This window comes from Rhinolophus ferrumequinum, chromosome 27 (assembly GCF_004115265.2).
Source record: "Rhinolophus ferrumequinum isolate MPI-CBG mRhiFer1 chromosome 27, mRhiFer1_v1.p, whole genome shotgun sequence".
NCBI lineage: Eukaryota > Metazoa > Chordata > Mammalia > Chiroptera > Rhinolophidae > Rhinolophus > Rhinolophus ferrumequinum.
The window spans coordinates 24,663,605-24,688,894 of NC_046310.1; the positions used below are offsets into that span (position 1 = coordinate 24,663,605).

General features: G+C 46.8%; 1 protein-coding gene across 5 annotated transcripts in view; it reads left to right on the forward strand.

Moving 5' to 3' along the window:
• The window catches only part of SIPA1L2 (signal induced proliferation associated 1 like 2), a 200,769-nt gene that overhangs the window by 24,674 nt on the left and 150,805 nt on the right, over positions 1–25,290 (forward strand). For 3 of the 5 annotated variants that reach the window (XM_033099637.1, XM_033099641.1, XM_033099640.1), the window contains exon 2: positions 19,021–19,063. The exons of 1 other annotated variant lie outside the window; for it this stretch is intronic. The gene's annotated coding sequence lies outside the window, so the exon portion shown is untranslated. Of the gene's footprint in view, positions 1–13,669; positions 13,686–19,020; positions 19,064–25,290 lie in introns of those variants that run through there. One more of the 5 variants, XM_033099638.1, reaches the window with a different exon arrangement.

The window sequence follows — 25,290 nt, forward strand, 5'->3', positions numbered from 1 at the left end:
CCAGTCTCGGGAGGCAGCTCTACTCCAGGGAGCAACACCCTTGCTAAGCTCTCAGAAGCCATTGCAGCTGCGTCTTGCTGGTAAGGCACTCGGGGTGGGCACAGGGGTGCACTCCGTGGGTCGTGTGGTTCCCCAGGATCTGTTACACATTCTGATCTGATCGTGTATAGGAGGTGATGCAACTTCCTGTCACAGGTAAAAATTTGCCTTTGGCCAGAATTCTTACTGGCAGAACTTTGCTGAAAAGCTGTCAGCATCCTGCTGTCCTGAATCCTCCTGCCAAGTGTGTGTTAGTTGGGGGGTGGGAGGGGTGCGAGGTGTCAGGAAGCAGCCACTGGGTCGGCCCACTGTGCGCCTCCCTGAGCTACACCGGCCTCGGCAGGAGGCGCCATGTGGCTGCAGCCGCTGTGTTCCAGGTGACCCCCCCAGTCTGTCGTTTATGTTAAAGAAAGTGTGTGACCCGAATCCATACCCCAGCACCGTGCTGTTCAGTCCCAGGTTTTACAGCATGTGACGAGGTGTCGTTTAGCCGGTGGCCACTCATTACTGGCTGAGGAAAGTGGTGTTATTGGATCTAATAGATTTCATGTCAGCAGGAAAATCGCTCCATCAGCAGTTGTTGAAGTAGATTAAATGAACAGGTTAAAAATCCTTGGGTTTGGAAGTCTTTTACTAGGGGCCGGTGTCACATCCTCAGGGCCGGCTTCTGGACAGAGAAGGGGGCATCTCGCACTGCCTTTGCCCCATGAGGCCGGGAGAGTTCTGGGCCGAGCTGCATTTGAGAACGCTTGTCATGGTCCAGCTCAGCCTGCTGGGCAGTCTCTGCTGTAGGTCTGTATGATGTTTCTAATGCCTTCTGGATGAACCAAAGGACAGCAGGTGTCTTTGAGTTGTGCGCAAGCTGGGTTTTGAAGGAACAGTGGCCAAACAGAGCATGTTTGTCCTTGAGAGCCAGGTAGTGAACGTGAGGTGCTCCCGGCCAGGCCAAGGCTGAAGGCGCAGTTTCGGGAGGCTGTCGGTTTCGGAGCTGTCTGCGGCCCACAGACAGGTGACTCTTCAAGAGAACGGACACGGAAAGATTTTTATGCAGAGACCAGATGTGTAGTGAGGAGTTCATTTGCCAAAGCGCTCTTTCAGATGCCTGCCCCAAAGGAATTTGTGTTTGGGGTTCTGATAGTCCCTCTGAGATTCCTGAAGTCTCTGCTGCTGTCGCTGCATGGCCAAGGGCAGCCTCCCATGCCTGGATCACCACAGCAGTGGCCCGAGTGACTCGTCCGACTGCCAGATCAAATCTTGTCACTTCTTTAGGTTGAAGACCAGGCCTCTAAGCGCCACCATCGGAGCTGTTATCAGCTGGGCGCCCGCCACCCAGACCCATCATCCTGCGTCCTGCTGGGGCTGCCCCTGACCCCGCTCTCCTTCCCACTGTGTGCCTGCTTGGCCAACTCTGACCCTTCAGTTCTCAGCTCAGTCACCAGGCTGAGAACACTTTCCTGGCCCTCCCCACCGCGTTCTGGCCTCAGCCCTGTGCTCCCCCAGCATCTGCGTCTACACGAGGCGCGCATCCCAGCTCACTCTGCCTGTCTGTGGAATCACCTCTCTGTCCTCCCAGGCCACGCGCTTGGGGCGCAGAGACCAGGTGACTCTTACCATTGTAGGGCCTCCGTTTCTAGCACAGTTCCTAGACATAATAGGCAGTCAATACATTCTTGTGGAATGAATGAGGGTGGGAGTATCTCTTTTAAATTGCAAGCATTTCTAATGTATTTTATTAGCCAACTTTCAGACAAACCAACCGTGGTACAAATTCAGATGTTCTAATGGGGGAGGTAAGAGATGCCATATTTTGGTTTTAGCTGCATTCACAAACCCAAGAATGGTAGGTTGCTGTGTCCTTTCGTGAGGTGTAATGGATATTGCCTCCCATTCACGGACCTCAGGACTCCCAGATGCCAATAAGTAGTACCTGCTTTTCCTTCCCAAGCTTTGACAGAGTTGGAAACTATAAACGAAGTAAAAGTGGACACGAAAGTATTCCTTTATTATCGATGGAGGCTGAGTTGGAGGGCTGAGCGTGTGGTGAAAACCAAAGGTCCTCCTAACACAGGGTCAGGGTCAGGGTCAGGGCCAGGGCCAGGGCCAGGGCCAGGGCCAGGCTGGAGGATGGTGGTCTCATCAGGTCAGTCCCTCCGCCTCCTCAGGAGTGAAAGGATCCTGGAGTTAAGGAATGGAGCCCCTCCCGGAAGACAGGAAGCAGCACTTCTCAGGGGTAGCTGGCTTCTCAGGAACTCTGTTCCCTTTAATGATTGTGTTAACATCAAAACCCATAAGCTGTTGCCTCTGCAAATAGATACTCGGTGTTTAAATTCCAGCAGTGAGGCTCCCTACCCTTTCTCCTATGAACACTGATACTTCAGAATATACTGGTTGATACAAAACAGATTAAATAAGAAATGTCTTCACTGTTTCTTTTTCTGGGACCAAGTGTAAAGGTTTCATATTAGCATAAGCACATCCAGGGCCCAGAGGACGGTGTTAGGGTCCTGCCTTGCTTGTTCTTTGACTGAGCTCTCACTTGGGGTACCTTTTAGCAAAATGTGAACCAATGGCAGTGTGAGCCCGGAGCTGGTTTCCCGTGTAGGAAGCATGGGGGCCAGATCCCTGGGCCCCATGAGTGTTGGAAGCCCCCTTAGTGCAGTGCTCTTTTTGTTCCGTGCAGGGGCAGTGGGTGAGCCTGAGAGCGTGAGCTGTGGGTGCACAGCACGTGCCAGGGGTGCCTGAAGCGAGCGTTAGAGCCTCGGCCAGACCAGCCTGACGACTTGCTGGGACCCAGCTTGCTTTTGAGGAAGACCTTTCTTGTCTTTCTCCTGCCCTTCCTCTGTGTCCAGCCACCACCCGCACCCCGTGCAGCTGAAAACCTGCTCTGAACGTCTTGTTATGACGTAGCTCTCTGACGGCAGCCTCAGTGAATGGAGCAGTTTTGAAAATGGCGAGGGAGGTCACTCACCTCTTTCCCATCCCTGGAACTTTCCAGGTAACTGCTAGCCGTCCTGGAAGACAGCATTGATGTTTGTGCAGTTAACATTAGGTTTGCTGGTGTTTGTGGACCCATTTGATCCTCTAAACTATGCTGTTTGTTCATAATGAATCCAGGACTTTTCCTTTGAAAATGTTAAAGGAATAAAGCTCAAATTTCACAAGTCTCTAAAAGTCAGGTTTTCCTTTTTTTTAAGAGCATATTGATTGCAAGAAAATGGCCTTTTGCTGCGCAGACTCTATTCTGCGGATACATATAAGTCTAAACGGAGTCCCTCCCCCACTGAAAAGTTCATTTCGACAGTTTCTGTGGAAGTCATTGTTCTGAAAACCGCTATTGTGCAGCGAACACAATAGATGACTTTGCAGCCCCAGCCCAGACTGAGCGGGATGGGACGAGATTAGCGTGTGGGGAGAAAGTATCCAGACCCCGGCCTTCGGTCCTTTGTGAGGGAGGTGACAGCTGAAAAGAGGCAGGATCTCAGTGGCAGCAGTGACAGCTGAGCACAGAGAGGGCTGTGCTTCTGACCTTCGCCCGTCCTTGGTCCTGGTTCCCTTCACTGCGGTGGAAGGAGGTTGTTGCAGGTTGAAACTTTGTGCTACATCTTCAGTTGTCATTAGGGACCCAGACCCTTTTGACTTTCAGGGTTTAATTTTTTGAACCAGTTTATTAGAACAAGGCCTTTTTCGTTGCCCCAGGGCTTTGTGCTCTTTGGGCTAGAAATTAAACAAGGTGGGGTGAGTGTGCTTTGTCTGAATGGAAGGGAGGATGGCAGGAAGGCCGCTGAGACCCAGCTTGACCCTCACTGCCGCCCACCAGCAGGATGGCTTTGTGCCGAGTGAAAGGGCAGCTGACAGGTCGGGAGTTCGGTGATGCATGGAGAGGGCAGGGAGTGCCCGGTGGGAACCCTCCCGCCGCCGCTGGCTGGCCTGTTCTTCACTCATGTTTTCTTTTGTGTCTTCGCAAACTTGGTGGCCCTTTGGGGGGGTGAGTGGTGGGGACATTTGGAAAACCACAGATGCCGGGGCCGCACCCTGGAGAGTCTGGTGTCATCGGAATGGATGCGGCCTGGACTTCCCAGAGCTCTTCAGGTGATTCTGACGTGTAGTGGAGCCTGAGACCCACCGCCTGATTCGGACGAGGGCTTCACCACCTGCAGGACCACCTGTCGGGGCCGGGAGCACCGCCCCTGCTCTCTAAGCATCTGGTGTATTGCTATTCTTCGTGATTTTGGGAACTTGAATTTTTTATAAAAGCGAAATGGCATTTGAGAATTTCGGGGGAGATTCTGACTAGATCTAAGAAAGAGCCTTTTAGACTTAGGAGACTCAGCCATTTAGGGTCCTGGGATCTGGAGAAACTTTAGTGAGAACACTGGAGCCTGTTGATTTTCCTAAACCCTTAAAGAGCCAGTTAGGAGGCTGGGAAGGAAGAATTGAACTTGGCTCCTGTTAGTGCTGGTCCCAGGTGTTTCTCCCAGGAGGAGCGTGAAGACGAACCTTTGGGAACAGAAGGTATATGGGCCCTGTCACTGCAGACAGAGCGCGTGGACTGTGTGAGGAGGCGCCGGGCATGAGGGAGGCTGCAGACCCAGCCCTGTTCTCCAGGTGTGAGCCCCTCCCCTACGCCTTGTCTTCCACACCAGCACCCCCGCCCCCCCAGCAGCTTCTCCCGTGTTTTGCTCTCAGCACGAGCAGCTCGTTTTCACTCCGCCTCTCTCCGCACAGCCCCCTGCCCCACTTAGCCACTTTGCCACCCTACCCACACTTTCCTTTGGTTCCTGTCTTACGTTATCAGTGAACTGGAGTAGTGGGCGTCCTGTTCTGGAAGCTGCTCTTGTGGGTGGGGTGCGGTGAGGTCATTGACAGACTGGAGGGGAGGGGGCTTTGGGAAGCAGAGGGGGCTGGATCACTACAGGGTCAGAGGTCTGACCCTCGGCCAGGAGGTCAGAAGCAGCTGAGCAGGGCTGTCAGGCCGCGCTTAACATTGGCCATCCAGACCCGCAGACGGGCCAGGCAGGGTCCTGCCCTTGGTGCATCCACTGTCCACAGAGAATAACCCCCTTCGGGGCGGGGGGCGGGGGGCTCCAGCTCTGTGCTTGCTGAGAGGCAGCTTTTCTAAAGACCCTCATTCCAGCTTCATGAATATTGCTTATTTCATTTGAGGATTTGTTTTTAATGGGACAACTTTTATTTTATTCTCTGTGTTACTGAGAATTTCGATCTTTTCATTTTATTTTGACAACTTGTTGGATTGTTGGAAAACTCTTGCTGCTTTGCTAACTTTCAAGATGCCTAGCAACATTGTACAGATCGTTTGTAACATTTCTCTAATCATTTTAGCAAAACTATAATCAGTCATTCTATGAATAGCGCCCTAGAGACAGTAAATGTTTTCTAAGTTATTTCAGAGTTCCTTATTCTCCGGAGCTACATTTTTAATGTAATGTGGTCTCTAGGTCAGGCCTTGAAAGGAACTCCCCCAGTTAATATCCAGCTGATGTTCACGACTGTCTCAAAAGTGGGTTGGTGTTAGTCCACAGGCTGAAAGCATGCAGCGGGGGCCTGAGGGGGCCCGTGGCCTGGTGGGGCTGGCCCCCTGCCTCGGCCCCTGTCCCCGGCCACAGCAAGGACTCAGGAAACATGGCCCATCATTAGGACGCCTATGGAGCAAAGCAACATGTCTTGACTGTAAGGTAGGAGTTTGACCAGATAATTTAACATCTTAAAGGTGTCTTTGTGGGGAAGAGGAGTATTTCACTGAGAAGATCAGAGAAAATATCTCGTTTTTCTTAAACGTGTTGTTTTTGTGTTTAAGTGTGTGATACGCGATGTAATACTTAATGCAGCCCTGAAAAGATGTGTCTTCAGAGCCACTCTTCAGCTGGTGTCTGTGTTTCCTGGGTAATCTGGGTTCACCTGCAGATGTCCAGTCCCGCGGCTGGGCTGCTGTTAAAACTGAGAGTCCCTTGAGGTTATGAGTTAAAGGACCTGATTTTCTTGCTTGCTTACAACTAATTTGCCCCCCTCTTCCATTTTTCTAGTTGTACAACAGAAAAGCATGAAATGTAGGATTTAAGGAGAGAAAGGTAGTGTCACTCTTTTTTTCTTTTCCTGTGAACATATGGAAAAGTGTAAACTGAAGTTTGAAATACTAGTGCTCATTTTTATTTTATATGAAGAAATTAGTCTTGCTGCTAGTTTTCTAAGGTTCTTTAAGGAAAGGTTCTGGAAGAATTGCTTTGCTTTTTTTTTTTTTTTTTTTAATTCCAGGAAACTTATCAGTTGACCAAGTTTTTGGTTAACAATGAACATTCTTTTCTTTGATGACTCAAGTTTTTTTTTAGTTTTCTAAAAAAAAAATACTTTAGGGCCAGTGGCCTATAGACAGTATGATAAATCAACTTTTGTTTTATTTTCACATCTAAGCCAGAAGTACTTTGATTCGTCAGTCTTAATTTATAATAGAATATGACTATTATCTTTCAGGTGTGAACATTTTAGGTGGCCACAATGCTATCCCAAAATGAAGAACCTTTAAAAACCAACTGGCAGGTGGCCCCATTCAGCTCTAACAGTTGAGACGTGTTTACCTCCTGAGATGGAGTGAAGGCGACTGTATCTGGCAGCTAGAGTAAGATTGTCGTCACTGCCAATTATTCAGTGACTTCTATCTGTGCAGCTTCCCGTTTTAATTCAGACAGTAAGTGTCTGCAAATGTCTGTGCTAAATATTGCTCTTGCTATCAGTGTGTGTGTGTGTGTGTGTGTGTGTGTCTAAGAACTGATAATTCTACATTCCTTTTTTTTTTTCCCCTTCTCTGGTGGTTTATTTTCAGTAGTAAATTAGTGGAAATAGATGACCCAGCCTTCTTTCTTCCTGATTCTGGTAGTCCCTTTCGAGCACTGATTAGTGGGAAAGAAGAGACAGGGCCCAGGTCACTGAATCCAAAGGACAGTCCCTAGGGAAACACCCTTGGGTGTGGCCCTTTGTGGCAGGTGGTTCTAGAGGCCCAGGCTGTTGCCATTTCAACTGTTTATTTCTTAACATATCCTAGTGAATTAAAAATTAAAACTTGAGAAAGGACTTTGGGCCCTCTCCAGGGAGGGTCAGTTGGGTTTGCAGTTCCATCCTGCCAACTGTTGAAGTAGAAATAGCCTTTCTTCACTGGTCGCTGGATGGGGAGGGTTTGGCACCAGGGCGCCAAAGCCTCCCTCCCTCATTTCCATAAGGGACCATCCCTGTTTGACTTTCTTAGACTCTGCCCTGTTGTGGCCTCACAATTGTGGTTCTCTGAGACTGGAAAGCTCAGAGAAAGCCATGTTGGGTAAACTGCTCCAGGAGCCAAAAGACGGACAAAAGCGAGACAAGAGGCAGAGGTGCTAGACAGTCAAGCAGTTCCGGGTTAACGGTTAAGCCAGTCTCCGCCTGAAGACGCGGCTGGACCCAGCGCATCCCTGTGCCCTCATGGGGGGCAGCTGGCCTGGGGGGCCTTCTCGGCAGGGCCGGTGCTCCCTGCTGTCCTGTCTGGTCCAGGTGGAGCTCTGAGCTCCAGCCCTCCCCCCCCCCCCGCCCCCCAGCGCCCAGCCGGCGAGAAGCCCGCAGCCGGGGGAGGCCGAGTGGCCCTCAGCCCTGCGCCCGTTAGTCCACATGGTACAGGACTCATTCCAGCCCCCCGCTGAGCAGTGTGGAAAGTTTCTGTACTCTTCTTTTTTAACCTCCCTCCCTGAAATATCAACAGATTCCAAACTGGAATTATTTTCCAGTTTGGTCAAGGAAGTAGAGAATCACATGTGAAATATTTTTGTACTAGGCAGAGTCACTCATTTTCGTGTCGCTAAGTCTTTCCATTCAAATACTCTTGACTGTTTTCTCCTGGTTCCCGTTTGGGCTGATGCCGTCACACAGGGCGCTGGGGGGTCCGTCAGGCAGGAGCCAGACGGGCCCTGCCGTCTTCCCGAAAACACACCCACAGCTCTGCATGAACCTGTGCTTGTCCTCCGAGCAGACAAAGTGGATGGAGGTTTCATACCCTTTGTTCTGAACTACACTTAGGGAGCTTTACACAGCCGAGTCCTTGCTGTTTGTATTGTCTGCTGCAAGTTCATGGATTTCAGGTCTCTCTTTAAAGGGTTCCTTCTCCACCCAGGTTCCTTTGCCTGTTAATGATGTCGCTGTTTGATGTTGTGACTTTGGCCACTGTTGCTTGGAAGATCTCATCCTTTTGCACTGCTGGGCCATCTTTTCTGTGTTTGGCTGCGCAGATACAGGAGGAAGGCAGGGGTGTGTGTGACGACTGCTGCGGGCTGGACCCAGCGCTCTGTGCGCCTGCAGGAAGCAGGCAGGCCCGGGTTTGAGTGAGCTTCTGGTAGCAAGTCCACTGAGTTGTTTCCTCCATACTTCCCTCTTCCAGAAAACAATGTGTATGAGCTCAAAATGTCTGTCTTTGTCCTGCGATCTTGTTCATGCTGATCCTTTCATTGAGTTCAAGTTCTTTCTCCAGCTTTTAAACTTTGGCTTAATTTGTTGATTTTCTCCAGACTGAAATTATGCACAAAAATAAGTTGAGCCTTATTGCTCAAATTGCTCCCATTGCTCCCATTGCTCAAATTGGCGACGTTTTAGAGAAATCAGGGAGAGTCATTGTGGGTATTCTATAGGTAGAGTCTTGCTTTGAGTAGCCGGCCTGGTAGAACCCCTTGATAGAGGTGGCAGAGTATGGGGGTGGGGAGATGGGGCCAGGTGCCCTGCCCCACTGTCACTCCATAGGTGTTGAAGGATTTCGTGGGGAAGGGGCGGGGAGAAATATAATTCCAAGCCAGGGGCGGGGCCAGCATCCCTAATTGTGGGGACAGCCAGGTGGCCTGCAGAGGCCTTGTGCCGGAGCAGGGATGGACTTCCTGTTGTGCCGTGGGGCCCTAATCCTGGACTAGCTGGGTTGTGACCTGCTGCAGGAGCTCCCGTATAGCTGTGCAGTGTTGTTTCAGGAATTAGAAACTGTTTTTCCTCCTCTTCGACTCATGCGCTTTCCTATTGATAATGAGATTTCTAAGATTGTTCCTATACCTCAAGCATGTCACTTTATGCATGGGAGCACACACATGTGTGGACTTACCAGTCTGCAACTGGGTTCAGTCCAACGGATTTATTCTAAGATTCACATAGTAAAGCTGTGGTACTGACAGAGAGTTAAAGGAAGATCTAAGTGGAAAACATCAGTGTATGGAATCTAGTGGAAAATAGGTCTTTGCCCTTTGTAGTGTCTGACAACTGGGTTATTTGTAAGCTGGGCCAAGGAAATTTTTAGAATTCAGTGTCTCAGCCTTAGGTTTCCAGTTATTTTGATTTCACAACAGACTCTAAAGGGAACAAAAAAGTGAGACTGGAAAAAAAAACTTTGCAGAGATAAGCCCAACTGAATCTTACTATGGTAATGAATTGGCAAAAAAATCAATAATTCAGTGAGAAGTCTGTCAGCCAGTGGTGGCAAAAGACTACAGTGAATTTGGGAGAATATGCACGTCAGTGAGCTAATTGGGTAAATTTTCATATGGTGTTACTGTAGTGTCACCCAAGACTAGTGCTTTGGGAAATTTATAGATTAATGGAGACCCAAATGTTTAAATACTTCAGCTGTTTATCCCTAAAGAGAATCCACAATAAATGTGTATTTGGCTTGATGAATTAAAATAGGGCTGCTTTTCGCATTGTCCTTTGATGATTAAGAAATTTTAGCTCACCTGCTGTCTTTCTCACATTTGATGTTTTGTGGGAGTTGCCATCTAAATGTTCCTTTAAGATTGTAATTCTCAAATGTTTGTCTCGGGACTTTTTTTACACTTTAAAAATTAGTGAGGACTCAAGAGCTTTTGTTTATGTGGATTATAGCTGTGGATATTTACCATATCAGAAATAAAACCCAAGAGATTAAAAATACATTCATAATTTAAAAATAATAAACCTACTACATGTTAACATAAGTACCATTTCTATGAAAAGTGACCATTTTTCAAAGCAAAAGAAACCTTATTGACAGTGTGTTTTATAATTTTTCCAAACATCTGGCGTAATAGACAGCGGGGTCGTAACCTTGTCGTCTGAAGTCCTTCCGATGTGATGTCATCGCCATGTGGAAGGAGAAGCCAGCCTCACACGGGAATGGAGTTGGGGAGAGGGGGTGATTTCTTTGTAGATAATTGTGGATTTTCTTTGATTGTACACTAAACAAGTGGTGTTTCTTAAAGGTTGGTTGAAATGTAGATTCTGAAACCATATCCCTGAACTTTTAAAACTCTGTTCCATGTATGATTTTGGATATCACGCATTGGTCATACGGAGGACCTCCCAAATGTTGATACATTTCATTTTGCAATATCATGAGTCGATAGAACCCAGGGGTCTATGGTTCACATTTGAGAACCATCGGAAAAAGTGCTAAATGAAGCAGAAGCTACATTTGTGTGTTACAGAAATGGACCACAGACATTGTGCTGGGTTGGGGGGCGGGGCAGGGGGGCAGGTAAGATGTGGAAGAGAGTGAGCGGAGAGTGACACTTCCGCTGGGGATGTCACCTCATGCTCCCGAACATCTAAGTCTGTGCCTGACACGTTACTCAGGAAATACAAGTCGTAGTTTGAAAAAATTCGATTGAGAGTAATGGGCTTATATTATAAATTTAGTGGATTTTTAAAAATTGGATTTATCAAGGTGCATTTTTGTCCTTGTGTTGTAAAAGTACTGAAGCTGTGGCATGTAGTCGCACAGCCTCTTGTATCCCTCCTGTCCTGTGATTCCATAATCTTCCTCAGTTACCCTGGCCCTGTGGGTCTGTGTTCTGTTCCCTCAGGGTCCCCGTCATCAGCGGGGCAGAACCATTCCAGCAGCGATAACTGTACCCTTTGCTGATTTTACTTAAAAAGCCGACCAGCGCTTTCCCTGCTTGGGGGATGTACCCCGCATATAAAGGACGGGCATCGAGTCGGTTAGGAAAATGACTCCTCGTGCCCAAGTGTCGTTCACTCCTGTTTTCCCCTGTTTTTGCGCGGTGACTAGGTGGTTGATTAGCAGTTTATTTCGTTCTCAATGTGTGAAGCGTCAAAAGTGTGTTCTCCCTGGGAGTTTCCAGAAGAGAAAGACTTTCGTGTCGAGAAGACCTTGTCATTTCTGTCAACGTGTTTCTTTGTTCTTAAATTTATCTTGGGGACAGTGAGGACTCATTTATACTTTTATGGGTTAGAACCGCTGCCTTTGTGTGTTTTGTTTTGTAGTTTGTTACCAGTTTAGGTTATTCAGGATAGCTGGTTACTCATGAGTCGATACTCCGCCACATTTTCCTTTTCTCTTCAATTTCTGACTTTGCGAGATGACATGAGAGGCTCTGCTTGGGAATTTGGAATTCGCAGGTTGGAGTAGGTTTTCAGAGGCTCTGAGATGCGGCCAGGTGTCCTTCCCCTGCTCTTTACGTTCAGAATCCCCAGTCGTGGAGGCATTGTGGAGTTGATGGACTTGTCTAGATAAAATGAAAATGTCTGATAAAATATTAATAAACATATTATTGGACGTCTGCTCCTGAAGATGTGGACCTGACGACTTTCTTTTTCACTGACTTCACGGTGATAACGAGAAAGATCAAAGGACGGTGTGGTCAGGGCTGTAGTGAGCCTATGTCCCTGCCCTGTCACCTTGCGTGGCAGCAAACAAGCCCCAGGAGGACTGACCAGCTTTGCTTTTATGTGGGATTTTCCTGGATTAGCTGATGAGGCCGAGCTAAGTAAATATTATCTTCTCTTCTGTTGGCCTTTTGTTTTGAAATAGCATCCCAACCCCACTCCCTACAGAGTTTTCTTTTTATTACTGTTATTATTTTTATAGATTAGAGGTGCCACCTTTTCCAGCCTTGCTCATCACTTTTTTCTCACTTCAACCTGTGAAATGTTTCCTTCAGTTCAGCAAGCATTTATGGAGCGTTCGCAAGTCAGTAGCTGTGTTATTTCCAAACCTGCATTTTTGCTTCCCGCTGTTTGGAACACGATTTGCATGTTCCGTATCAGCTCTCTTAGCATGTCTTCCCTCTGCTTTTCTCCTCGTTGGGTTATTACGATTAAGGAGACCTTGTTGTGGAGAAGGCGTCTTCCAGACTCCAGGAGCCTTCCTGCAATCCTCAGGTCCTGACTTTCTTTCTCCTTTGCTCTCTTATTGTTTCATTGTCCTACTGCTTTATCTTTGATGCGTGCAAGAGCTTCAGGCGTCAGCGGCTGGCTCCTGTGGAGTGTGGAAAAGTTTGGAAGGTGAGAGAAACAGGAAGGAAGGGAGAGGATATTAGAGAAGAAGATTCTTCTTTGATCAGTTTTCGCTTATGCAAAATTCCTAACCTTTGGCCTTTTTCCTTCTTTCTCCCACTCACTTGGACAGAAACTGTACCTCTTCATCTGTGTTTGTGTAATAAGACCCAGATCGTTCTTGTCCACAGATGACATTGTAAACTGTCTTCTTTCACTGGAGGGATAAAAGGTCTCAGCTAGAAAATAAGCATTCGACTCTAGAAAAGGAGACTGCACCGACCACCTTTATAGAGCTGTCATCTAATGGCCTAATACGTGGGTACTGAGAAAACAGAATATAGCAGATAGCTGGGGTGGGTGTTTAAAGGTTACTCTCTTTTATTACATTTTAAATGGTTTCATTGTATTTTTTCCCCAAATTGTGTATTAGTTACAGAAGTTAGCTTTGCATTTTCTACTTTTATGTATATGAATTAAAGATCTGCATCTCAGGTGAGCAGATACATAATTGTATAAAATCTGAACAATGTGAAGTAATGGGGTTTAAATGAAATAGACCCGTACTACTTACTAAATATTTGATAGATGTCAGCTGGATGCTTTCCTCTTCGCCCAGATGTGACAGCATACTGATTAGATGACTTTGCACTTGTCTGATTGATTTCTTCTTCTAGTTGTGGTCAAGCCTGTAATAGAAAAATCTATACCAATTTATTTTCCCTCTCTCATTTTTCTCCTGTCTGGTTTGCCCAACTCATCATGGATTTTTCATCTTGTAGTTTGTGTAAGTGGTATTTAAGTATGATTCCAGAAACTCATCTCATAATGGGTTCTGTCCCTTTCTATGTCAGAAAACAGGGACAGTGCTACTAGCTAAGTTATTAGCTGGGGCATTTTTACCTTTTACGGACACCTGTAGTCATTTGTCAGAATTTAGACTTTCTTAGTTTGTTAGGATTGCTATTAGTACTTTCCCTTCAATTAGAGAATCCACGCAAATTTCACAAATGTGTTTTATTCTTTCCTTTCATCATAATGTAACAAATACTATTTTAGGCATATGATAGAGGCTCTCCCAATTTTAAAATGGCACCATTGTGGCACCATTACTGCAGAACGTCGTTCAGCCTGTACGGAGAGCAGGAGTTCACGCACGGCTCTCTGAGGGTGCCCCATTGGGTTCTGGGTGCTCCTACGGGTGGATGGGTGTTTAACTCTTAAGCTAACAGACATAAATGACCATGTGAAGGGATGCTACTTCCTTATTTGTAATGTTTTGCTGGGCTACATGCAGATGACAAAGCTGCTGCTGATGGAAGAACAGGGACCAGCAGGCATTCGAAGTCCAACGTCCTTTTCCTTCTTGGGTAGGTGTCTGCGGTGACCACATACATCTTTCCGCGGGTACAAAGGTTCCTGGTGCCCGTATTAATTCTCTCATTACTCGTCATCCTTTCCCCACTGCATAGCGGACAGGGGTGTTCACCAAACAACATCATGGCTTCTTGCTGCTCCATCCTCTGCCTAAGCGAGTCAGAAAAGCCTCTCGGGGTGTGAGCAAGACTGGCAGGGCAGGAGCTGAGGGGCTGCCGGTGGCATGGCTGCCTGGGCCGAAGTTCGGGCTGGTGGCCATTGTGGAGGAGTTCCAGCCTTTAGCTTTCATCTAGCAGGTGTACTCGTTCCCAAGAATCTTCCTGATAGATCTTACTTGTGGGCAACACTGAAAGAGGCCAGACATTTCCTAAACCACATCAAGGCCATCCCAGTAGTCATGGTAATTTAGTTATTTACTCCTAAAAAGTTAATGTAATAAATGTATACAAAGGGATAAAGACTTTGAGTTAATTGTGACGTCATCGTCAGCAAATGTTTTTTGAGTCCAGGGAGCTGGCCTGCTCCTGGTTATTCATTTCACCACCGATTTATTGATTATCTGTCGTTCCTGAGGCTTCTGCTCATGAGGAACTCACAAGTGATGGCAGCAGACTTCGCTCATAAATCACGTGTGAGACTGACTGAAAATGTTGGAGCCAAAGATACAAGCAGTGGTCTCTGGGAGCAGTAGAGGGAAGTGACACTGTCACAGAGGTTTTCTTTAAAACTTTTTCCCCTAGAAATGTCGGAGAAAGTTTTGTGTGGGTGGAAGCTTTGGTCTTAGGTGCTGAGGGATGGTGACATTTTGGGTGATCTGGCCATCCTGATACAAGGGACACAGGTGGAAGACTTTAGGGCGTATTTATTCGGGAGAGGGCATTTATTGCAGACTGATTCAGGGAAAAGGTCCTCAGGCCATTTTACGGAATGAGTTGAAGGCTAGAGATTGAAGTTGTGCATGGTGCCCTTTGGAATAGGTGTGTTCCTCTGCAATGTGGGTGATGAGTGACAGAACCCCAACTTAAACCACCTGCAGCAGAAGAGGAAAGGTCCTGCTCAAGTAAGCGGGGTGTTGGGAGGAGCATGCTTTGCCCATGGCTGCGTCCGGGCTGGGACGTCCTGGGGCCTCCTCCCTCTGCACCTTCATGTCAGCCCTTCCCCCGTGTTTGCAAGCCGGCAGCCAGCACCTCGCATCCTCCCAGCTTAGCACCCTCAGTGGAAACTGAACGTGTCTCCCAAGACCCCAGTAGCACCCCGAGAAGATGTAGAAGCTTTGCCAAGTTTCTGTGCAGTCCTTGAACGAGTGGCCAGCATTACATTGAGGGGAGGGCGGGGACCAGAAGAAGCTGTGCCGGGCAGATTCCCCCCACTCCGCGGCTGCGGGGCTCGTGGCTGAATGGGGAGGCAGCTGTCAGCGACATAGAAGGTGGGGAGCAGCGGTGGTTTGGAAGGACTGGGAGTCTGTGTTCTGCACGTTGAGTTGGGGGTGCTGCGGGTCATTCACGTGGCCTTTGGCTATTTGGGCCCAAGAGAGATGGGGGAGGCCAGCAGGGGACCCACACACGGGGTCCGTGACGGAGACAGGCCTGAGTCGGTGGGCTCACTGCGGGGATCAGGTCTGAGCGGGTGGTCCTGGTTTTATGTAAACGGGCAGAATACTGGTGATTTCATACGGTTCAGCTTGTTCTGTAGGAATGCCCGTTTGGAAATGACTGGTCTCGTGTGCTTCTCAGTGCCTTTTAAATCTCCACGGGCAGGCGGTCTTTTTTCCTTTCCTTCTTTTCCCCACATCCCCCTTCCCTCTGTCCTTCCCTTTTTGTCTTTAAAGAAGACAGCTATAGGGTATTTTGTAAGTCAGAGCACGGTGCTTAGTGCTGGATGTGCAGCCTTGAACCGGATGTGAAAGGCCCCTAGAGAATTCCCCGCGAGCCCAGACTCTCGGGGGTGACTGGCACTGATTCCATGTTCCCCCCGGCCCCCCACGTGTGTGCTGTACTTCCAGAGGGCCGAGGTCTGGGTTGGGGTTCCGGCTGGTCCGCAGACCTGGGGAAGGGGCCGAGGCCGGCCTGCCGGCCCAGAACCGATGGGGGCAACAAGCAGGGACCCCTGTGCACGCTGCCAGAGTTCACAGGTCAAAGACAGAAATCAGCACTTACCACTCTGCCCCTCGCAGAGAGCTCAGTATTTTGAAAGGAATTTTCACTTTTTAAATCAAGAAGAAAACAAAAATTAGCTTTGCCCAGGTGCTGGCTTTCCCTGAATACAGTGGTACCTCGGTTTTCAAACGTAATCTGTTCCGGAAGACCGTTCGAGTTCTGAGACGTCCGAAAACCGAGGTACCACTGTACTAGCAAGCCCGTCCTAATAGTCAAGGGAGAAATAGTGATTTTGAGCTGGGTGGAATATTTTTATTCTTCTCAGTGGGAAGAAAATATTTGCCTTCACTTTCTCAGAACCCCTTGCACTGGGAAAACAGCTGAGGGACCTGCTGGTAGGAACAAGGGCCAGAGCTCTGTCTCCTGCAAATCTGGGTTTCTGGCAGCTTCCTATTGGAGTGGGAGGCAGCCCCTCTCCTCAGGGCCCGGCAGGGCGCTCCTTCCCCTCCCCCGCTTCCCTTCCCTCTGGCAGGAAGACCTCAGTCTGCCCAAAGCTCCCTCTGGCTTCTTCTCTGCAGCCAGAACCAGGCAAAAGACAATAGCCAGTTCCTCATATAAACCACCTGCTTGGCAGGAAGTGAAGCAAACTCAAGTCCTCGATGCCACTTGGAGGATTTGTGGTTTCCTTTCCTGTCAGTAAACAAAGCAGGCGGTGCAAAGAGGGGGGCATTCATTGTTTACAGGATGTTTGCTGTGTCAGAGGAAGGAAAAGTGCCTGCTGCAGAGCCCAATTCATTGTGCGAGGGAATTACAGCGTCATGGGACGCGCCTGCTGCGGCAGAACCACGGCCGAATCCTCACGAAGCAGACTGCTCTCAGTGGGACTTTTAAAGGCGTCTCTTGTAAATCAAAGTTGAGAGTTTTATCATGTATGAGCATCAGAAAAAGCAGAAACCAGAAAGCCACTTTAGAGGAAAAAAATGGGTTTCTAAAACTTTGGAAAACATTGATACTTTAGAAGATTTGATTTTTTTTTTTTTTTTTAAGTTGTACAAGTTGTGCTTTGCTTGCAGGGAACATTGATCATTTGTGGTGCGGCTGTGTGTCCTGTGTGGGCCAGGCCAGGTTGCTTTTCGGGGTCTCCGGTACTGTGTCCAGGTCGCTGGTGTCCCTGCTTCATGGCAGTGGCTGGCTGTCTCCATGTTTTTATGAGCAGTTCCCAGCCCAGGAGCTGAGAACTCACCCGGTGGTCAGTGAGCATTTGCTGAGCGGCTGGGCATTTGGCTGTACATAATAAGCTAATGAAGACCGAAACCATGACATGTGGTGGTCAATAATATATCCTTTTCTAATTACTTTATGTTGGGTAGTCTTTTTAATAAATACTTTGGTGTTTTCTTTTTATTATGGTAAAATATACATAACAAAATTTTACCATTTTCCCCATTTCTAAGGGTGCAGTTCAGTGGCGGGAAGCACTCACGCCATCTTCCACTCGGAGCATTTTCATCTTCCTGAGCAGGAACTTCCTCCTCGTTAGACAGTAACTCCCTGTTCCTCTCCCAGCCCCTGGTACTTGCTGTCTGCAGGAATATGACTACTCTAGGGACCTCATAAGTGGGATGTGCATGATCTGTCATTTGTGTCTGGCTTATTTCACTCAGCAGCATGTGGCAGCAGGTGTCAGAACGCCGTCCCTTTTTACGGCTCAATAATCTTCCATTATATGGACGGACCACAGTTTGTTTATTCGTTCATCTGGTGATGGACACTTGGGTGTTTTCTGCCTTTTGGCTGTTGTGAATATGCTGCCTTGAACACGCGTGTACAGATATCTGTTCAAGCCCCCACTTTCAGTTCTTTGGGTTTGTACCAGAGTGGAATTGCTGGGTCCGGTGGTAACGCTGTGTTTAATTTTTTGAGGAGCTTGCCGTCCTATGCTTTAAATTTTTAAACTTAGAATCGGCTTTCTTGGCTGCACGAGTTATGTCAATGAGAATTTCTGTCCCCTCCCCTACCCCTGCACATAATCTTAAATTCAGCTGAAATGGGGGGACTTATTACAGTAGCTCGTCATCAGCTGTGTCAGTGCTTCATAAAAGTTGGGAAAGATTGGAAAAGGTGAGTTTCCAAAGCCAAGGCCAATGACAGCCTTCTTGGTGGGTGACCCTGTGACTGATCCTGTTCAAAGTGGCAAGGGCAGTGTTCACATGTGCAGGGACATCAGGTGTAGCCGGGCTGTGTGGGGCCCCCACTCATTGGGGTCTGTGTGTTAGGAGGCGGAGAAGCCGCGTGGGTGGCTCTGCATCCAGGCTGCGCACTGCTCACGGTGCGTTTGGCGTCCGTGTGACATCAGGTAGCAGTGTGGGCCCCAGGGCACCTCACTCCTAATTAGTTTGCAGAAATTCTCATAATTACTGTTTTAGAAAATGAAATAGAAAGAGCATGATCTTAGGAGCCGACTTCAGTTCACACCCTCCTTGGTGTAACTTGACAATTCACTTTGGGCAAGTGACTTGTCCCTTAGAGTGCCAGTCTCCTCTTCCAGGGGGCAGAAAGGGGTGATTTCTTAAGGTGCTTGTGAGTTTGGAAGTAACGTGTAAAGTTTAGTGGAGCTCCTCGCGCATAGTCAGCTCTGCTTCCCTGACACTGACGCCGACATTGGCCGTTGTTGCTAAAAGCTGATGCAGGTTCACAGGGGTCAGTGCCGGAACAGAGCCCGGAGCAGCAGGTCTCAGCGGTGGGCTTAGGCGCCAGAAACTCCTCCAAACCATCAAAGGTGCCAAAGAGCTTTGGATTACATGGCTTTTCTCTGCTGATATTTATGATATTAGAATTAAAACCGAGAAGTCTAAAACTACGAATTTAAAGTGGCAACAAGCCCTTTGCATTTTATTATAAATAACAAGTTTTATGAAAATCACTATTTTCCAAAACAAAAACTGAATGCGCAGAAAGAATAGCATCTCTTTGCATTTGTGCAGATCTCTTCACTCTTTGGCTTAAGAGAATTCAGCTGGATTCTCAGGTGTTTGGTGCTGTGACATGCTACTCACCCTGTGGAGAGGAGAGGGAGAAGGTGAATGGCTTGGTGTCCTTGTGAAAATGGCTTTGACCTGAGGGGCCCCTGGAAGGGTCTTGAAACCCCTCCCTCCCCTGGGGATCCTCAGACCACACTTTGAAAACTGCTGACCACTCGTCTTTCTGACTGGGTCCCTTTCTTGTCTTACAGCGTCTTGTGCTGGCTGTGCGTGGAGCCCGCTGTGTCCCCCGAGGTAAGCTTCCTCACCCCAATCAGCCGCTTTGAGTTTTCAACGAGCTCGCTCGTGTATCCCATTAGTGGTTTCCTTCCTCCCTCCTTCCCTCCCTTCCCTCCTACATTGTTTCTGTTCCCCTTGACTTACAGGTCGAATGTCTGATTTTTTCACTCCCCGCAGCGAGCACGTGTGAGCCTTCCACTGAGCTCTGGAATCGCCTAAATTTGGGAGTTTCAAAAGGAGTTACTCGCAAGCTCCTGTGAGCGGTCCATGATGTGTTTAAAAGGATGAGTTTTAGATTGGTTCGAACATGTCTACATGAGTGTCCCTTAGATTACACGGACAAAGTGGGAGTGTCGTGGTGGGTGAAGGGCTGCAGGAAGGCTGCCGTCCTATTGGAGGAGCGTGACATGGGGCGGTGCCTGCACCGGAGGTCCCTGTCAGTGCAGGGGGACACGGAGAAACCTTCCTCTACCCTTCACAGGGCTCCCAGCTGGTCTAATAATTCAATCTGCATGAGCCGATTAACAAGTGAAAGTAACAAATGTAACTACATATGTACGTATGGGAATCCCACACCCATGAGCCTTTCAGAGACAGAAAGGGAAAGCAGTGTATATATTAACTGACAATTAAGTTTGCGAACTTGTTGCAGCGGTGTTGCTAACCTTTTTTGGTATCAGAGGGATTATTCATTATGAATTTGTACCAACTGGACAAACAGTTAACTAAGTTTACTATTTGGAAGTGCTGAAAAGGCTGTGTGAAGAAGTTAGACAACCTGAACTTTTCACCAACAAATCATGGCTGTGGCATCACGACAATGCACCAGCTCACACGGCACTGTCTGTGAGGGAGTTTTTAGCCAGTAGACAAATACCTGGATTGGAACACCCTCCCTACTCACCTGATCTGGCCGCCAATGACTTCTTTCTTTACCTGAAGATAAAGGAAATATTGAAAGGAAGACATTTTGATGACATTCAGGACATCAAGTGTAATATGATGACAGCTGTGATGGCCATTCCAGAAAAAGAGTTCAACAGTGCTTTGAAGGGTGGACTAGGCACTGGTGTCGGTGCATAGCTTCCCAAGGGGGGTACTTGGAAAGTGACCATGGTGATATTCAGCAATGAGGTGTGTGGCACTTGTTCTAGGAACAGTATGCGAACTTAATTGTCTGACCTCGTATGACATTCTGAGCTAAGGTTGAAGTCAAGCACCTGGGGCTTCAGAGGGTCATAACTGGACAATAAAAAGAGCACATGGTCAGTAACTAGGCGTCTGCCCTGCCCTATAGATAGGGCATGCGTGCTGTTTTTGGTGATCACTCTTATTATGGACAATGCTCCTAATTTAAATTCTTCTAGGTAGTTAAGAGGAGGCAGAAGGTTTCCTTGAGTCTGCAGGGTCTCAGTTGCCTTTGGCTCAAAATAATCCAAATGTCACAGTCACATCTTGGGGTGACTTGTTCTGAACCCCTACATGAGGAAGGTGATGGACAGAACGGGGTTGAGGACGAGGGCCAACGCTTCCTGATGAGGTTCAGCCGGCTCTGCCTGGGGCCTGGTGGTGTCACCTTAAATACCGTCTTTGGACATAGAATAACAGCAGAGTTAGCTGCTCCCTGACTTGTGTGTGTTCACAGGTACTGCGTTTTCTGTAACAGCAGGAAATAAAATGGGTTTGTAAAGAACCCCCCGGACCTAACTGTCCCCCGTCACATTTGGTTTCTGGCCTTGAATTATCCAAAGTGGATTACCATCCACTCTGTCTGTCTATAGACACACACACACACACACACACACACACACACACACACACACACACACAGAGTTTCCTTCTGCACCATTGAAGGATGAGTGACATATATCACGGCCCTTTACCCTCCAAGTGCTTCACTGTGTATTTCCTGCAAATAGAAATATGCACTTAGTGAACGATAGTTCAGCAGTCAACTGTGGATAATGTCATGTTGGTTGGTTACTTATACCCAATCTGTTATTTGCATTCCAATATTATTGTCTGACCCAAAAGTGTCCTTATAGTGTCCCATGCAGGTTCCAGTCTGGGGTCAGGTCCTGCAGCCAGTTGTCTTGTCTCTTGATCATCTTTATTTCCACCAATTTTGTCATTTCTGCATGTTGATGCATTTTGAAGTCTGTGGCCTGGGAGGCTGCATTTAAAAATGTTTTTAAGTGGATTAGCACTTTAACCCTGGCCAAGTATCGTGGAAAGAGGGAGTACATCTCCATCACACGTTTTCTCGTTACAAATTATAACTACATAAAGTACACGTATTTCTAGTGGTCAGATTGTGAAACTCTGTCCAGGAGAGAGGGGAGGAATCAGGGAAACAAATAGTAAAGAGACTCAGCCTGAGAAGACTCTTCCCTCTTCTGTGTGACTCAGAAGACTTGGCCGATGTGCTAATGAAAGCATTGGAGCCTGGATAAATTCTGATGTGGAAATAACAATAGAGGGAGATGGTTTTCATTTCAGCTCAGGAAAGGAGAGCTATTCCCTAGGTCTGTTTTAAGGAAAGAGTCTGACTTTGTGAAGCTGGACTTGTCCCTCCTGCTTTCTTGGTCTGCACTGAAGCCAGCTGACAAGTTCATTCTGTTACCAGCCTCTGGCCAAACGAGGGGCCTCTCCTGCTGCCTGGCACAGCTCTGCTTGGTCTCTGTCCTTCCCTGTTCCTGAGGACGGTGCTGCTGCCTGGGGTGACACTTTCCAGGTTTTCTCCCGTCAGATGTGTGCAGCAGCAAACCTGGAGACAGTGTTTCCAGATTCATCTCTTCATGGTTAATTTTGATGAGTGAAGTTATGGGGATATTATAGAATATGCAACTGTATAAACATTTGTGCTGCCTGCTCATAACTGTAAGTCTACTTCATTTTGTCAAAATGTACGTTCTTTAGTTTTTAAGTTTATAGGTGCATTCAGTTCAAACAACACAGGATATATAGAGCATAACCCTTTCTATAATCTCACTCCCCAAAGGCAATTGCTGTTGGGAGACTTTCTTTTAAATCTACATGTATACTTTTTGAAAAAACAAAATGAAAAATGGGATTATTCAGTACATACTATTTAGCCAGTTGCTCTTTTTCACTTACTAGTATATTTTGGAGATGTTTTCATTGTTATCATCTTAGCAGTTCCTACTTAATCTCTTCAATGACAAAATGGCTTTCGTTGTGTGAGTATACCATACTTTATGTAACTATGGAAGAACATTGAGGCACTTGTCAGTATTGGGCCCTTGTTAACAAATGCTCGTATATAGATTTAGACAACTGTCAGTTGAGCGTGAAGGAGTCGGGAGGTCATGGCTGGAAATAGTGCAAAGATTTATTTTATTCAAGGGTCTTAGGATTTGCATATCGGAAACACAACTAGGCAATACCCAGGCTGTTCCAAAGAAGAAAGAAAAGCTAGGTTCTTACAGGAAAGAGAACATTCTTGAGAAGAATCAGTCCTCTGGATTGATCCAAGATGGTTCATCTAGGTGACCGGTGGTCTGGATAACGGATGTCAGGTGGTCTGGCAGGTGGTCTGGATATGTGAACATTCCATCCTACGTGCTTCAGACAGCTGTGCATAGGGTTTACAGACATCTCCAGGCATTGACACAGGACCGAAAGTTCAGAAGTGGAGTTCCCAGGCTAGTTAAGGGAAGAATGGAATCATGTCCTCATGCCTCAGCCTACTTGACTTTAGAAATTGAGCGGCTTGACTGTTGTGACTCTATTTTATTTCTTCACTCTTTCCTCACAACTTTTTCTTTAGTATAAATTCCCGGGAATGGAATTCCTGTATGAAAAAGTACAACACACGTAGAATTTTGGTGGCTATTGCTAGACTGCCCGTCAGATAGGTTCTGTTCATTGTGATTCCGTCAGTGACTTATGTGTGAGCCTCTAGCCTTCACCAACAGTGAGTAAGCTCAATATTTTATTTGTTTTTGATTTTAATTGTTTCATTGTTTTAATATTTATTTTTTTTAAAAAAATTAATAGTGAAGTTAGGTACCTTTATCGGCCATTTGTCTTTCTTTGGCCGACTTATCTTTTGGATTATTGCATGTACTGATTTGTTTTTAAACTTCTTTATTCTGGATATTAGTTTTTTGTCACATGATGCAAACAAGTATTTTTGCAAATTCTTAGTTATTGTCTTCTTTTCTTTTCGTAACTGTTTGAGTTGTTAATGATGTGAATCTAGACGGATTCTTTAGGAGCATCTGCTGCCATAACAACTAGGCTGCTCTTTACCAGTGCTTTTCTGGGTTGAAAATCCATTTCCAATGTGATCTGAAGATGGGTTACAATTATACCCCAATTAACGAGGACTTCACAAATCAGTACAATGTATTTGTTGTTAAAAAGTATGAATGAAGTTCATTTGCTATGGTTCTTTTATTTTCTCTTTTGCAAGGACTTTTATTCTTCCATAAATGTTTACATAAAGAGTACATTGCTTGAAATCTATAAATTGTGTAATAGTATGAGAACTGAGAAGGCGACACATTGGTTTAGTGGCTGACTTGTTCCATACTCCTGTATAAATGGTGTACCATTGCGGGTCCTCACTTCCCATTGATGGAATTAGGACTTATTTAACTGATAATGATCATAAAAGCTCAGAAGCTTGTTTATCAGGATTAGGGGGCTTGTTTTGTGGGGAAAATCAGTTATTGTCATTGGGGATTCCTAGGAAAAGTGTGGGCTGAGCTCCAAATTCTTGTCCTTACAACGCTGCATAGAATTTTCAAGATAGCTGGGACCATCACATATAGTGTGTGTATTTCAGCCTTCAGATTTCTGGTAAGAATTTTTAACTCCTTGGGCATTTTCTTATCAAAAAGGTGTTGTCTTGAAGCCTGGAATGTCTTGTTTCTCCCACTCTGCTCTGAACTTTACCTTCAACCGCCTCTACCTTTTCCGAACCAAAATAAGGATTGGCAGGGGTGCTAGGCTTCCTTTCTACCCTGTCCTTTTCCCTTTTGCCTAATTTCGTAAGGCCCTTAGAATTCCATGACTCGGATGGACCTCTAGGGGTCCATAATTTATCCCCATTTACTTAAAACATTCTCAGACTAATACATTTCTCATTGTCCTGCCCAAAGTTTCTGAAGAAACATTGTGGTTACTAGATCTCTCTGCTGGGGGAACGATGTCATTTGCTTCAGTAGCGGTGAGCCGTCTGCTGCCAGGATCACGATGTCAGGAATCTGTCTGATTGCGATGGTACCTGGTTCCTAACTCAGATGCCCGGATGTTGGGAAATGCACTAGCCTATGTGTAAAATGTTTAGGTGAGCTCACGTCTCTGCCTCATGTTCGTTTTTTCTGCTTACCCTCCTGGAATTTAAAGGCCAGTTAACACAAACATCTTCCAGACATTCAGAAACATTTCATTTCATATCCTGCTATCAGCCAGATTTAGAAAGCTTGGCTACCTCAGGCAAATGATCTTAAAATCTGAAGACCTCAGGGGAGGCAGACTGGGCACTCCCCTCCCACACACCCTGGAGGGCGATTTAGTTCAGTAAATATTCATTGGGTAACTTCTGTAAGTGGCGTACTCAGGTGCCAAGGGAAATAAGATAATTAAAATGCGGCCCTTCCTTGTCACGAGTTAGTAAAGTACTGGAGAAGAGAAAGTATACACAGCTTGTTCTAATCAAAGACGCTATTGCTGTAATCATCAAATATGGAGAATACTAGTGAGCTGAGATGGCGGTGGTCTTCGTATCACACGCCTGCATACAGTTAGACACATGCCTTTTGGTGTACTTGTTACTGCAAAAACGATGTGTGGAAAGAGATCATTTGTGGATTTGCACATGGTCCCAGAGGGTATGAGAATTTGGGGAGGTCTCCGAGGGTACAGGGCAGGCTGGACAAAGTGTCCTCTGTGTGTCCCCGCTGTCCTCGTGCTCCGGGGCAGCCCTCGGCTCCCTCAGCTTCCTCTCAGCCCCAGAAAACCCTCCTCTTTCTGGAGCATCTGGCCCCAGTGAATCAGTAGGATTTGGTCTTTAATTGGATGGGTCCACACTCTGCTTTCTTGTGGACTGAATCATGCTAATCAGACACAAAAAAAATTCTGTTTTGCACTTGGAATTATCTTTCTTAATTGACAAGATACAATTTTCTTGATAACTAGGGATTTGTCCCTTTTCCTTTTTCCAATTTCTGTTCTTACCACTTGGTTCTATCTAGTTGAATAAATGACATGTG